Source organism: Chelonia mydas, chromosome 2, assembly GCF_015237465.2.
Source record: "Chelonia mydas isolate rCheMyd1 chromosome 2, rCheMyd1.pri.v2, whole genome shotgun sequence".
In the NCBI taxonomy this organism is placed as follows: domain Eukaryota; kingdom Metazoa; phylum Chordata; order Testudines; family Cheloniidae; genus Chelonia; species Chelonia mydas.
Window position 1 is genome coordinate 188,336,476 of NC_057850.1, and position 15,529 is coordinate 188,352,004.

The 15,529-nt window shown below is 40.2% G+C and overlaps 2 long non-coding RNA genes across 5 annotated transcripts; one reads left to right on the forward strand and one right to left on the reverse strand.

Annotated features, from left to right (window-relative positions):
• The first annotated feature begins 69 nt into the window (after positions 1 to 69).
• On the forward strand, positions 70 to 14,718 carry LOC122464678. 4 transcript variants are annotated; one of them, XR_006288947.1, is made up of 4 exons: positions 70 to 157; positions 9,197 to 9,342; positions 10,030 to 10,227; positions 14,563 to 14,718. It is a non-coding gene; the product is annotated as an uncharacterized LOC122464678 (long non-coding RNA). The 4 variants fall into 4 exon arrangements; XR_006288950.1 differs by having other exon boundaries at positions 10,037 to 10,227; XR_006288948.1 differs by having other exon boundaries at positions 72 to 157; positions 9,180 to 9,342.
• Positions 3,558 to 12,761, reverse strand: LOC122464679. The gene is made up of 4 exons (XR_006288951.1): positions 11,277 to 12,761; positions 10,092 to 10,221; positions 9,013 to 9,046; positions 3,558 to 4,427 (listed from the first exon to the last, which is right to left on the reverse strand). It is a non-coding gene; the product is annotated as an uncharacterized LOC122464679 (long non-coding RNA).
• Positions 14,719 to 15,529: the final 811 nt, after the last annotated feature.

A 15,529-nucleotide genomic window follows, 5' to 3' on the forward strand; every position in this document is an offset into this window, starting at 1 on the left:
GGGCGGGGTTCAGCCTGCTCCCTACGGCAAAGGGAAGCGTGCGTCTCTTCCCTCCAGCGGAGACCCCCTTCCGGCGCTTGGACTGCGAGCACGTTTGCCTGGGGCTCTCCCCGCGCGGGGCGTCAGGCCCGGGACAGTGGACACCACGCTATGGCAGGTGAGCCCCTCACCGCCGCAGGTAGCCACGTCTACCAGACCACGCGCGGGGGGCGCTTTGGAGAGGAGAAGCATTTAATCCCCGTCGTAGCTGCTGCTGCCGCCAGGTGCGAGCAAGAAAATAGAAAGTGGGGTGTGTGACAGGTTGGACCCGCCCCCCCTTTCCAGGGTGCCACCTGAGGTGCGGGGATCCTACTGAGCCCCCTTCTGTCGCACCAGCCTGTTCCCCCCCCCCCCCCCCCCGTACTACTGTGGCAGGCTCTCAAGCCCCTTTCCAGGACACACACAGGTAGGGGGCACACCCAGCTGTAGAATCACACAGAGTCTACAACTGTGGTGGGCAACCTGCGGGCCACATGCGGCCAGTCAGGATAATCCGCTGCCAGGCCAGAAGACAGTTTGTTTACATTGACTGTCCACAGGCACAGCTCCCCGCAGCTCCCAGTGGCCGTGATTCACCGTTCCTGGCCAATGGGAGCTGCGGGAAGCAACGCGGGCTGCAGGGACGTGCTGGCCACTGCTTGCTGCAGCTCCCATTGGCCGGGAACGGGGAACCGCAGCCACTGGGAGTTGCGGGCAGTCGTGCCTGTGGATGGTCAGTGTAAACAAACTGTCTCACGGCCTGCCAGTGGATTAGCCCACCACTGGTCTACATTCAGCTCTCTGTGGGAGGACTCAGCTAGGGGATTGCCCAGGACTCCTGTGAAAACACCCTCTAGAGAGTAAACCCAAAATTACACTGTCTTGCATTGTATGGAGATCTAGTGTGAACTAATTAAAATCACCCCCCTCTCTCACAAAACTGGGTGACTAAATTGCATCTGCCATTTTGTTGCCCAGTGTTGATAAATGCAAAGTAATGCACATTGGAAAACATAATCCTAACTATACATATACAATGATGGGGTCTAAATTAGCTGTTACCACTCAAGAAAGAGATCTTGGAGTCATTGTGGATAGTTCTCAGAAATCATCCACTCAGTGTGCAGCGGCAGTCAAAAAAACAAACAGAATGTTGGGAATCATCAAGAAAGGGATCGATAATAAGACAGAAAATATCATATTGCCTCTATATAAATCCATGGTATGCCCCCATCTTGAGTACTGTGTGCAGATATGGTCGCCCCATCTCCAAAAAGATATATTGGAAAAGGTTCATAAAAGGGCAACAAAAATTATTAGGGGTATAGAACGGCTTCTATATGAGGAGAGATTAATAAGACTGGGACTTTTCAGCTTGGAAAAGGGGGGATATGATAGAGATCTATAAAATCATGAGTGGCATAGAGAAAGTAAATAAGGAAGTGTTATTTACTCCTTCTGATAATACAAGAATAAGGGGCCACCAAATGAAATTAATAGGTAGCAGGTTTAAAACAAACACAAGAAAGTATTTTTTCACGCAACGTACTGTCAACCTCTGGCTCTCCTTGCCAGAGGGTGTTGTGAAGGCCAATATTATAACGGGGTTCAAAAGGGAGCTAGATAGATTCATGGAAGAAAGGTCCATCAATGGCTATTAGCCACACTTGGCAGGAATGGTGTCCCTAGCCTGTTTGCCAGAAGCTGGGATTGGGTGACAGGGCATGGATCACTTGATGATTACCTGTTCTGTTCATTCCCTTTGGGGCACTTGCCATTGGTCACTGTCAGAGGACAGGATGCTGGGTTTGATGGACCTTTGGTCTGACCCAGTATGACTGTTCTTAAGATATACACAGCTTTTTGCCTCCCCCTCCCCAGTTATGAATTGCACAAACTGGGTTTTGGAATAAATATGAAACAAGTTTATTAACTACAATAAATTTTAAGTGATTATAAGGGATAGCAAACAGAACAAAGCAGATTACTGAGCAAATAAAACAAAACACTTAATAAGCTTAATACACTAAGGATTACTGGCTACAAAGAATAATTTCTCACCCTAAATGTTGTTTCAAGCAGGTTGCAGAGTTTCTTGAAGGTAAACTGCACTGCTTGCAGCTTAAATCTTCAGGGATTCCTTTTACAGGCTGTCCTTTTCAGCTGGATGCAGCCCCTGCCTCCCCAGCTCAGTTTCTTTGTTTCTTCAGGTGTTTTCAGCAGTCTTCCTTCTTGGGCAGTGGAGAAGAGCCCTGATTACCTCGCTTCCCGGCCTTAAATAGGATTTATATATGGCGGGAATCTTTTCTTTCCTTAGCGCACCCCCTTCCAGTGGAAAAATATGAGCTCAAGATGGGACCATGTACCAGGTGACATGATCACATGACCTTGTAGTGTCAAAGCAGCATCCCAGGAAGCTTCTCAAGAAGGTGGAAGATTAGTATCTTCGAAGTTCTATTGTCCTTTTTAATGGCCCATTCTGGCTGATTGCCTACTGTCTGGTGGGCGTTTTTCCAAGTACACACACAGTTGTAATTGTTACATAGTCAATATTCCTAATTTCAGATACAGAAATGATACATGCATACAAATTAGATAATCACATTCAGTAAACCATAACCTTTCCAGTGATATCTCACATGACCCACCTCGCATAAAACATAGCATAGTTATACCATATTCATATCATAACAATATTTTTATGAAGAATATGGGGTGCAGCATCACAGGGTGTGGGAAAGGAAGTATGTGTAGAAGATTTCAGACCTCATGAAGGGTGACATTGGGATTTATCTGGATCTTCAAAACAATCAAGGGACACCTGCTTGCTCCCCCATATAGAAGACTCTGACGGGTTTTCAAGGGTGTATCTACAAAACCTATAAAAGTCAGACATCGAAAGTTATTGGAGATGGAAAATGTTAGGTCATTATGAGTTTATCTTCATGACAATACAGGACTGTTCCCGGCCATTCATTGTCTAGTGCTTGTCTAGTCTCGTTTTATGCCCCAATAATAATGATATAATAATAATAATCATAAGAAGAAATAAAAATCCAAGTCACTTAAGAGCTTCCTAAATACACTGTCCTATTCAGAAAAAGAATCAGCAGGCATGTGTTACATAAGAACGGCCATACTGGGTCAGACCAAAGGTCCATCCAGCCCAGTATCCTGTCTTCTAACAGTGGCCAATTCCAGGTGCCCCAAAGGGAATGAACAGAACAGGTAATCATCAAGTGATCCATCCCCTGTTGCCCATTCCCAGCTTCTGGCAAACAGAGGCTAAGGACACCGTCACTGTCCATCCTGGCTAATAGCCATTGATGGACCTATCCTCCATGAACTTATCTAGTTCTTTTTTGAACCCTGTTATAATCTTGGCCTTCACAGTATCCTCTGGCAAAGAGTTCCACAGACTGACTGTGCGTTGTGTGGGGAAAAAAAACTTCCTTTTGTTTGTTTTTAACCTGCTGCCTATTAATTTCATGTGGAGACCCCTAGTCCTTGTGTTATGAGATGGAGTAAATAACACTTCCTTATTATTCCATGTTATTTTATTTCCACTTTCAGGGATTCTCCAGTCATAGAAACATGTATAAATGGCAATTGCATTTAAAGGTTAAACACCCCCAGAAGTGTCTAACCCCCCCATTGCCGCACACACCCAAATTTAAAAATTAATGTTAACACCTTCCAAAAATGTAAAATGTTCTCCATAGAGCTGGTTGCTGTTTTCCTTCCGCTGTTTACGGATGCTGTCCTACTAACTCATGAGAAAGCCAGTGGTCTGATTTTTCAGTATCATCTTTCAGTGAGGGGTTGAATTGAAAGGGGGGGAAAAGGTGATGGTACTAGTCTAAGCTTCGCCCACAATATCAGTTCTGCCCATGTGAGCAGAGCAGATGGTGGTGGTCGCAGTAAGTTGGGTTGATGTTTAAAATAGCATTGTGTGCTACCATCTGAGTTCCTCTGGGCTCCTGGAGCTTGGCTCCCCCTCCTGCAGGCTTCAATATGCCCATTGGCTTTGCTTGGTTCCTTTCTGATTGGAGGGGGAAAAAAGTTGTGGCAACTACCAAATGCCACCCTTTGTGGCAGTCAAAATGAGATGTCGCTCATAATGTATTGTGCAGATCTGTGATTCCTCCTCCTTTGTTACTGGAGCAATGAAATAGTTAGCATAGTTGGCATTTATATGATCATTTGGGGCATCTGACAATATTTAACAGAGATGAACAGGGCCGTGCACACCTCTCACAGCTACTGTTGCAGGAGCTCTTCCTTCACAACAACTCTGAAGCTGTTCTAAGATCACACTGTTGTTGTTAGTAAGGTGCCACGATAACAATGCTAACTTTCCATCTTAGAGGAATGAGTCTTTCCTTTTCAAAGCTCCCAGCCAACCAGATCTGGAAGTACAAAAACCCAACAAACAAACAACAGAAACAAACAACACTGATGTAAGATGAAAAACTCATGCCTACAGCAGTCCTATAAACAAGACAAATTACAAATACACGTCCAATTCTTCACATGACTTTCCCTTCTTGAGAAACTGATTATTTTCATTTAGGATTCCATTGCACAAGAACCTGATTTGGTGGACTCAGTTTTGATACCACTAAGTTTTAGATGCCACAGAAATGGATACTACCAAATTAGGAGAGCTGCTTTGTTCTCTATCCTTTAGTTTTCACATCAGGGGACACAATTTTTCTCCATTTCATGCATCACAGCAGCAAATCCCACTGTGTTCTCAGTTTTGATGTCTATCATCCAAGCATCTCCAGGGTGCTCTGCATTTTTTACAAATAGGTAATTTTAATTATATCAAAGCAATTAGCCCATCAGGGGATAAGTTTCCTACACATGGTATATAATTTTATCTGTGAGACTCCAATTCAACAGGAACTAGATGGCTATATCCCCATGCCACATTTTGAAACTCTCCCACTGGGTGTCAGCCTGACATCCTTAACTAGCAAGATTTCCTCCAGCAAACATATATTCTAAAAATCAGTTCCAATAAAAGGACAAACACATCTAGGAAACAATTTTCACCACTTATTTTGGCAGTTCACTGCTTATTTTGGCAGTGTGATAATTTCTTAATCCTCTGTGACTCTTGTTTTTCTTTTGCATCCTTTGCAGTGAAGAGCAAAACAGAAAAGCACTCAGAAATCATCTAAGCTGGGCTATATTTTCTTACATGGAGATAGCATCAGAAACAAAATAATTGAATGCTGCAGCTTGTCCCAAAGACAAGCTATACATCTCATGGCATGGAAAAACCTCAGACTTCTGTTCATAGGCATGTCCCTGCATGCCTTGCAGAGTCACAAGGTGTATCTGCCTTCTCTCAATGGGTCTACTGTATAGCTGATGGTCCTTAATGGGCCATCAAGCAGGCTAGGCAGAGCTGACACCAACTTGTCTGGGGTGTCACCCAGAAGCAGCATAAGTTTGAAATAGAGACAGTACAGAGCCAATATTCATAACTTTAACTACAAAAATGATACACACATATGGACAGCATAATCATAACCAGAAAACCATAACCTCTCCATAGACCCCTTACACAACAACCTTTATACAATATTTGCTGCAAATATATAACAGTGGTCGCAACAGTGATCTTATACAGTTGCAGATTGTGTCAATAACGTCACAGAGGGCACTTCCTTGAGAATGTCCTGCAAGTAGGTTCCTCCCATTTAAACTAGAAGAGGACTGTTAGATCCTGTGCCTCAAATGCTGAGGTGTAGCCTGGAGAAGTGTGCCAGTTTCTCAGGTACTCAGGTGGAATATGCTTCCGGAGGCACTGTGGGGCAACAGTTCAGTTGAAATTTTATGAATTAATTTTTTGTTGGGAAATGGTCTTTTTTTCACAAAGAAATTGTTGGCAGTGTCAAAACGTTCCATTTTATACAAAAATTTGGTGACATTTTCAATAAAAAAAGGTTTGAATAATGTTATTGAAATGGTCATTGACGTTTTTCATTGACCAAAATGTGGTTTTCGTTAAACAAAAATTTTCAATAATTTTTTTGGGGGGAAACATGGTAATTTTTTTTTTATTTTCACGAAAAACACCCAGTGGCTTTCTACTGAAGAAGTAGACCAGCTGCTGAAAACAGATGTCAGAGTAACAGCCGTGTTAGTCTGTATTCGCAAAAAGAAAAGGAGTACTTGTGGCACCTTAGAGACTAACCAATTTATTTGAGCATGAGCTTTCGTGAGCTACAGCTCACCGATGAAGTGAGCTGTAGCTCACGAAAGCTCATGCTCAAATAAATTGGTTAGTCTCTAAGGTGCCACAAGTACTCCTTTTCTTTTTGAAAACAGATGGGTGAGGATGGGTTTAATGAGGTTGGCAGCCAGTGGGCTAGCAGAGATCTAAGAAAATGGAGAGAGCTTATGTTGAAGGAAGGAGCTATATTTATAATGGAGCATAGCCAAGTCACATGTTGTAAGGAGTGTGGATGGGGGTGAGGTGGTGCTCAGGATGAATATACTCATTGTACATCAGTGGAATTTACTGAGGATGAGATATTTGTCTGAAGAGTTAAACCACACTCTTAAAAGTATGTAATATAAATTAATTTTCACTTTTTCTTGATGTGACGTAGAATCTGTAAAGCATGGAGGTCCATCAACAAACACATTGAATAAATAATTAACAACATACTTTGCTCTTCAACCATCTGCCTGACTGTATTAAAGTTCAACCAGAATAGGACAATCTGTTACATCAGGAAAAACTGATTTCTACTAATATCAACCAGAAATACTTGATTTGTGCTTTGGTAGTTATCTAGCAATTTATGCTATAAACAAGTCCAATGATTCTTTGGGGAAAATGACACTGGTTTGTGTAGTATGAACGGATGTTTATCATGCAAAGTCAAGATAAAAAAAAAAACCCAAATCTTAAATTACAGATTTCATCATCAGAAAAATTGAATGTTTGCTCCAACAGAGAAGATGCTGTGAATGGGAAGTCTACATTTGCAGAACTGACTATTAATTTTGGGTGCCCGACTTGAGAGCCTTTAGAAGAAGGGCCTCATTTTCAGTTGCATGAGTGCTCTCTATCTTCTGAAAATCAGTTTCCTTCAAAGCATTTCAGATAGGTCACCCACAAATTAAGGTGCCTAAAATCACTAGTCAATTGAAAATTTAGTCTGAGAGACCACGGATGACAGTGAATGTTAATGAGGTTTGATTGTCAGCCTTGCAAATTACTACTCTCTTGCTGGAAAAACAAAATATAACTGAATATTATAATGCTTCTGGCTCCTCTTGCAATTAATTACTTCTAGAATGAAAGATAAGCTTCTTTCTTTACAAGGAGGATCCTTGAATTACATGGACAGAGGCCATGCAGATTCAGGGAGACATTGCAAATTATAATAAACACACAGTCCTTTTAAAAACATACACACTCTACATAGAACGTATGCACCTCCATATAGAGAAAGAAAGCTCCTGTGTTGAACAGCAATATACTGAATTTCCTGAATCATCTAATCCTATTACTATGAAATTAAGTGAAACCTTTTGGCAATAAAAACTGTGCTAAGAAAGACAAATCATTAGCCTCACAAGTTATTTATTACACTATGCATGTTAGTCTTTCACCAGCTATTCTCCCTAGTTTATAAATCTAAACCCCCATACTTCATATATGTACAATTAGTTAAATGTGTGTTCAGATGTTTTACATAGCATACATCTGACAGGCTCTTCTGATATCTTAGATACAATTCTGAGGGAAAGCTTCTCATCACTACTCTGGAGTATTTATATTTAGGCCTGATCCTGCAAAGACCTTTGTATGTGCTTAAATGTTTGCACTGCAGATAGCGCCATTGCAGTTAAGAAAACCACTCGCAGTGAGTGAAGTTAAGCACATTTATAATTCTTTGCAGGATTGGAGCCTTAGACCGAAACACTTTTGGGGCAGGGACCATTTTTTGTCTCGTGTGCACAATGCCAGCCACAGTGGGGCACCAGTCTCTGACTGGCTCTCTGGGCATTAATTCAATACAAATAAATAATGATAATAACCAGTAAAGATAGCTTCATACCAGGCATTTTCACTGAATACATGCATATGTATTTTCACTGAATGTATGTGTGATTATGTATTTTATACAAACATAGCATGTAATATTTACTCAGTAACTGAGTTCAACTCAAGCAGCTGGAGGAAAATACCACCTTCAATAGCTACCAATAGAATATTTCTTTCTTGATAAAGAGTGAGAGACAAAAGCAGTTGAGCTGCCCCTCCTGTGATCTCATTACAGCAGCAAAAATATTGCTGTTGGATGAAGTTCATAGTCATCTTAACATTTTCCAGATTCAGTCAATGAAGAGTTTCAGTTGTGAGACTGACCGTGACATATATATGTGATATTCAATTCCTGGTATTGCTCATTTGGACTATTTCAACTGATGTCCATAAGTGTTCATAGACTGAGCAATTAACTACAACCACTGACTACTGGCAATGTAGCATGTTATAAGTCTACGTCCTTCTTTGTTATTCTGGAGGAATGGGATACCCACGCCAGGAGGAAAATGGGATAAATGATTTCCAAGAAGTTGAGAAAGAGGAACTAGGGCAGAAATTAAGATTAATTCTTCACCCCTTTAAATATATATATTTTAGTCAAAATGGTAGCAGCTGGACTCATTGCTGTAAAGTCATTTAAAGACTGCTAGTAGCAGCAGCCATACTGCCAATGCTGTGGTTGATATGAAGACAGCTAATGTATCTGCTACATTATTGAAAAGAAGTTTAAGAGGTGTTCGATGATGGTCTGCAAGTACCTACACAGCGAGAAAAAATCCGGTACCAAAGCGCTCTTTAATTTAGCAATTGAAGACATAAGATCCAGTGGCCAGAAGTTGAAATTAGACAAATTTAGACTGGAAACCAGGCACATATTTTACCCCTGAGGATAATTAAACATTAGAACAACTTACCAAGGGACATGGGGGATTCTCCATACACTGAAATCTGTAAATCAAGATTATATGTCCATTTTAAAAATATGATATTAATCACACAAATTATGGGGGGTGAAATTGGAATTAAGGATGAAATTCTATGGTCTGTATAGGTTATCACAATGTCCCTTCTTGGTTTAAAGTCTATGAATCTTGACAGAATGACAGTTGGATAAATTCAAGAGGCTCAAGAGGAATTGCAAGAGTGGGGAATCTGTGGAGACAATTTTATGAGGGAGAACCATCCTCTGCATTGTGTTGCCCCTGGCTGCCTTCCATCTTGGAAGCACAAAGAAATTATAAAAAGTATGTGAGATTTTTTTCCCTGTCAGTTCTTGAAAAGGTTTTCATGTACCTGCAACCCCTTCCATCTCTCTCTTGCAATTTAACAAATGGCTCATATTTCTGTGAAAGCTATTCCTTACACAGCAGTTTTTCTTTAGCATAACTTTATGGCTTGCTAACTGGCCCTTTAAGTTTTTTCATCCCCCAGAAAAATAGTATATCTTTTCTCCTTTTGGGGACTGAGCTTTCCTTGTAAATCAGGATCCAAATACCACGTTTGCTAAATGTTAACACTGAGTAATGATATCTGTTTGCACAGCACTTGTCAGAATATGATCAATAACATTTAATATGTATGAATAAAATAAAACCAAATTAAAATAACACAACAGATAGGCCATGTAAAGCTCTGATAACTAACCCAGTGGATGAGAAACATGGAAACAGTATATTCAAATGGGAAATGGATATGACCTTGCAAACAGATCAGTACAAGAATAATTCCATACACACAAAGAACAACATGACCTTATGATTTGTATTCATAAGACATTTTTGCACTTGAAAGAATGCATTAAATAAATGGGCCAAATGCATCCCTAGTTTAAGTATACATTTAACTCAAGTTTGATCAACAGCAGGGCATAAAAGTGTACTCTGATGCTTTAAAATATATAAAAAACTGATTACGTTCTTAAATTGTTACAGCATACAGAGCTTTAACATTGCAAACAGATACATTAAAAAGCAACCTGAAAAGTTTTTGCTACCTGCCAATGAAGACTCCAGTCCTGCAAGATCAAGTGACACCTGAAGTGGTTCAAGAGGCTGAATTCTGCACCCTGATTTAAGTGTCTCATCAACTCTTGCAGGGAAAGCATGGAAACCTGAATTTGAGTCCTACAGGTAAATACAGGAGGAAATTATTTTAAAATATATAATTCATAGCTGTATATTTAAATATTTTTAGGTGTACCCAGGTATTCTGTGATTCAGTCTCCTAGCTCCATTAGGCTCCTCTGAAAATCCCAGACTTACACTGTATTGTTTGGATGTTTTAAGCCCTTAAAATGTAAAACAAGAAATGGAGTACTGATTGCAAATCAATTTATGCACTGTAGGTTGTGTTTGTTGGGAACAGGAGTTTACTCAGTACAAAGACTGTCCCATTAATGACTTGTCTGACATTGGACAGATACCAACGTTAACTTTGCATGGTCAACTCATCTATCAACCCAGCTGACAATATATTGAGTTATATTATAAAAAGGTTTCCATGTTAATTTAATGAGAGTGGGAAAACAGATTGGGTGCATGTGTATCTCAAGAGAAGTGTAGGCTATTAACAGGATTAGCCAGGACTTCAAAGGAGCAATGTAAATTTACATCAGCTGAGGAACTGATTCTAAGTATAAAAGGGAAAATTCCACCCTGACTATAATGTCTGACTTAGATACATACATAAATTCTAAGGTCAGAAGGGACCATTTTCCAGCAGTGGTTACACCAGTGCCAAATACAGAGGTAAAATAATCACTCTACTCTTCCAGGGCCAGATTCCCCTGTTTATGCATCCCAGGATCGCATTTGCTGTTTTGGTCACAGAGTCACGGTGGGAGTTCATGTTCAGCTTATTATCCACCATCAACCTCAAATCTTTTTCAGTCACTGCTTCCCAGAATAGAGTCCCCCCACCCTGCAAGTATGGCTTACATTCTTTGTTCCCAGATGTATATATTTAGCAGTATTAAAATACATATTGTTTGCTTGCACCCAGCTTACTGACTTGCTAGATGTGATTTAAAAAAAAAATCAATACAAATGTTTTTTAAAGGTTATCTATTCGAGCTGGGTGAACAATTCACAAATATAGTCAATGAATAACTTATGTGGTGAATTTTACTGTACTTCTCTGAATTCAAGATTAAACAAATAATGTTTTGTTGTTCACCTACTTCAGAAGCATTCAGTCAGACAGTCGGACTCTGAACTTTCATTCTGTGGCCAGATGCAGGTCATCCACCAAACTGCTATTCTTTTCTTATTATATTATACTATTTCTATTTTGGTGAAGTAGTAATCAGGAAGATCCTATTTCTCTGTTCATTATTCACATAGCATCAAGTAATAGGAGAAAAATCAAAATTAGAAAGAAAAATTCAACAGTAGACAAATGCTTCTTTAATTAGGCCTTAAATTAGGTCTTGTATGCAACTAACCTCCCAACCCAGAAGCCTGTTTTGGCAGTTTCTGCCTGTGTATGCAGGAATATATTGACAGGATTATGAAGCAATATGCTAATGGGCAGGGTGAAGCAGTTTATTTATTTTTTTTAATCAGTGCTAATGTTACAAGAAAAAACACACGCTTTAATAAAGGATCCTCATGCATAATAACAGAAAGAGTCAGGATGTTTTAAGATAATCTTGTTTGAATGTCTTATCAGAAGGTGAAATATATTTAAATAAATTCTCTATAGGTTAAAACCTCCAGGAAGAAGAATGGGACAAATTTAAAGCAACAGAACCATACATGAGTGAGCGAGGAAGAGGAAGGGATATGCAGAGATCCATGGCCCTTGTGCCATGGAACTACGTTCTTCAGCATTTCTCCCCACAGGAGCACAGAATGGGAGGCTATGGGTGTGCTGGATGGGCACAGGAAGTAAAGGTGTTGCAGAGGGGAAAGCTGCAGCAGATATAGGAAGAGAACAGCAGGCCAGTGGGCTATAGCAACAGCAGTCCAGCTACTCAGATTCTTCACCACCAGCTTCTGAGTTTTGGGGTGGAGGGAGAGTGGAGGATTCTATCCCCCAAACCATCACTCTGAACTATCTCCTGTGTACACCTGGCCGGCACAGGGGGATTAGGATTTCACTCTACCTCAGCAGTAAATTTCAGTTGGATGAGAACAGTATTAAGAAAACAAACTATGCCAGAAAAAGCCATGAACTCATTATAATGAACTAACAATTCTGAACTGAAGCAGGCACAATAAACCCTCTGTTAGTTCATAAATAGCAAAACAAAAAAGAAATCTTAATGAAACACTTGAAGCTCAGCTGTTTCGTGGTATCTGCCTGCAGTATTTCAAAACATTTTTACTAATCACCTCAAACCCCACAATTAAGACTATAATGCTTTTTCAATTTAAAACTAATCTCACCAAAATTCCCTCTTTATCTTAACAAAGAATTGTGACTGGTTAGTGAAAGCAGGAATCCTGTATTTAAAAGAGATAAATCAAGGGCTATCATTGTACTTTCAAGCCTAAAGTGTTAAACTTGAAAATTAAGTATTTTTGCTGTTAAAGTGAATCATAGTCTCATAAGACTGGAAGGGACCTCCAGAGGTCATTTAGGCCAGTCCCCTGCACTCATGGCAGGACTAAGTATTATCTAGACTATCCCTGACAGGTGTTTGTCTAACCTGCTCTTAAAAATCTCCAATTATGGAGATTCCACAACATCCCTAGGCAATTTATTCCAGTGCTTAATCACCCTGACAGCTAGGAATTTTTTCCTAATGTCCTACCTAAACCTCCCTTGCTGCAATTTAAGCCCATTGCTTCTTGTCCTATCCTTAGAGGTTCAGAAGAACAATTTCCGCCCCCCTTCCTTCTAACAGTTTTTCAAGTACATAAAAGGTTGTTATGTCCCCCCTCAGTCTTTTCTTTTCCAGACTCAATCTTCCCTCATAGTTCATGTTTTCTAGACCTTTAATCATTTTTGTTGTTCTCTGGACTTTCTCCAATTTGTCCATATCTTTCCTGAAATGCGGCGCCCAGAATACTCCAGTAGAGGCCTAATCAGTGTGGAGTAGAACAGAAGAATTACTTCTCGTGTTTTGCTTACAACACTCCTGCTAATAACAGTATGTGTGTATAGGGCATTCTTCCATCAACTTATTATGTCTTCACCAGACTGGCTAAATCAATGCCTGCTGCATCAATCGCAGCAGCACCAATTTAGCCCGTAGTGAAGACAAGCCCAAAGGAGCCAGAAATACATCAGGGAATTTGTCCCTTTTCTAAACATTCTTACCATCCAACCTTGACCAGTGGCAGCAACAGCAGGAGCATCAGTGTAGATTAGGCACTAGTGGCCACTAGCATTTTAATCACCAGGTCAGACACACACTGGTTTAAGTAGCTATGATTGCTGGTACACTAGGCCTCCCATTGGTGGAATAGCAACAGTGGAAAATTTTAGGGAAAAGGGCTAGCATAGACAGAGGGTGTTAGGGATGAGTATTGTCCGCCAAATCACAAACACAGCGTCCTAGCTTTGACTTGAGGTCCTACCAGTAACTGACCAGATCCAACACTGGTTAGCTTTGAGCTGACAAAATCACAGTCTAATGAAGTATAGCTATAGCCAGTACATCTTACTAATATTTATCACTTGTTAACAGCAGTGTGCATGAGACAGAAAAATGCATCTTCACCCCAGGGAGTTTACAATTTTCTATGACCACCCTGCCTGGATTTCTATGCACATATTTTATTGGACTGTGACACAAAAGAAAAAAATAATCCAAAGAGTTCTGATCTTACTACATTTTTGTCTATAAAGTGTTCATGAATCCTCTCACATGCATAAATGAATGTTAACTCCACCTCCTTTGTTTGTATCTTTACCTTTGTTGGGGTAGAGCTTTGAAGAATACATATCCAGGCTAGGCTGTTATTGCAAGACAGCACATGGCACATGATCACAAACCAAAAAGAGCTAGATTCAGCCACTTTTTTGTCTACACATTTTTGTATATGTTCTTTTACTCACTTAGACTCTCTTACCGCTCCCCACTATATTCAGCAATATACTGAATTTTTTCCCCCACCCTAAAATAAATGATGTTAGTACGTGTGAAAAATGTCAGAAGTTAAAGTCCTATTTACTTACAGGTCAGATACAACCTGGGCAAAAGCAGTTCAACCTTCTCCACGCTGATTTGCCAACATCCCTCAAACCTTAACATACAGAGATTGCCTCTAGGGATGAGAAACACGTCACCGCAGGAACTCTCTGTTACTATGTGGTTGTGCAGGGCCAAGTACAATGGGGCTCTGATACTGGGGGGAGAAAAAGGAAGATGTAGATGGAAGAAGGATGCAAATCAACAGTGGGAATTCAAATTTCAGATGGTCTTAGATTCTACATTGTTACCGTGCCTACCAGGTGAATTAGAGACAACGTAAGAAGCCAAATGGAGATATTGATGTGCCTACCTTTTTTTTTAGTTGTACAGATTTAGACACTGGCAGTAAACCAGCTGCTACTCTATGGAAGGCCACAGCCTGGGGAAAAGGTCAGGCTGAAGAAACTCAACACAGAAAAAGACCAACACAGTAAAGCAAAGATTAATCGAGTTTATTGCTTCCACAATCAAGCTTGAGGGTGCTGAGAAAAACAACCTGCAAAGCAGAAGAGAGTCATTATTAAAGCTGCAAAACAGAGGTGGGGCCCAGTTTTAAAATGTGGACATCCTTGTCTCTCTTTTGGACAGGAAATCCAAATGCAAATACATGTGATATACCTAAGTATCAATTAGAACATCTAAATATAGGGTTTACTAAAGTACCCCATATTTGAAAATTGGGCCTGCATTTGATGACAAGATGGATCCAAAGATGGCTCCATTTATATGCATACTCTGAACTCAGTCTGTTGGAATACTTCCAATTGTGTACTATGAGATTTAAAAATAAAATGTAATAGTAAATATCGCTTAATCTTTCTTTGTAAAAGAATGGGGCTCTAACATAGGAAGTAAATTGCTCAGTGAGGAAATGAACAGGTTGCATTGGGAAACAAGGTGTTAAGAAGGACTGAGCTACGATATGAGGACTTGCATATTTAGAGTCTGTACTTTAATGTTTCCCCAGTGACTTATAAATATTATTGAATGCTTCCATAGCAAACAGTGACAGAATTATTTGTCTGAGTTAGATCTGACGTGCATTCTAGTTCCTTCCACACTTTCTAAAAATCCACTGTCTGTTTTCTGCAGCTAAACCTGTGAATTGTTTACGTTTAATAGGCATCAGACATTTGTAAACTGTTCCACAACTATTCTTAGGAGATACACTGCCAACTTTTCATTGTGTTATGTCAGATATAGTGTTAAAGCCACCAGAATACAAAGGCACTTCAAGAAGCCATCTATCACCCAGAAAGCCCTAGGGCCATCATGATAGAGGAGGAGAT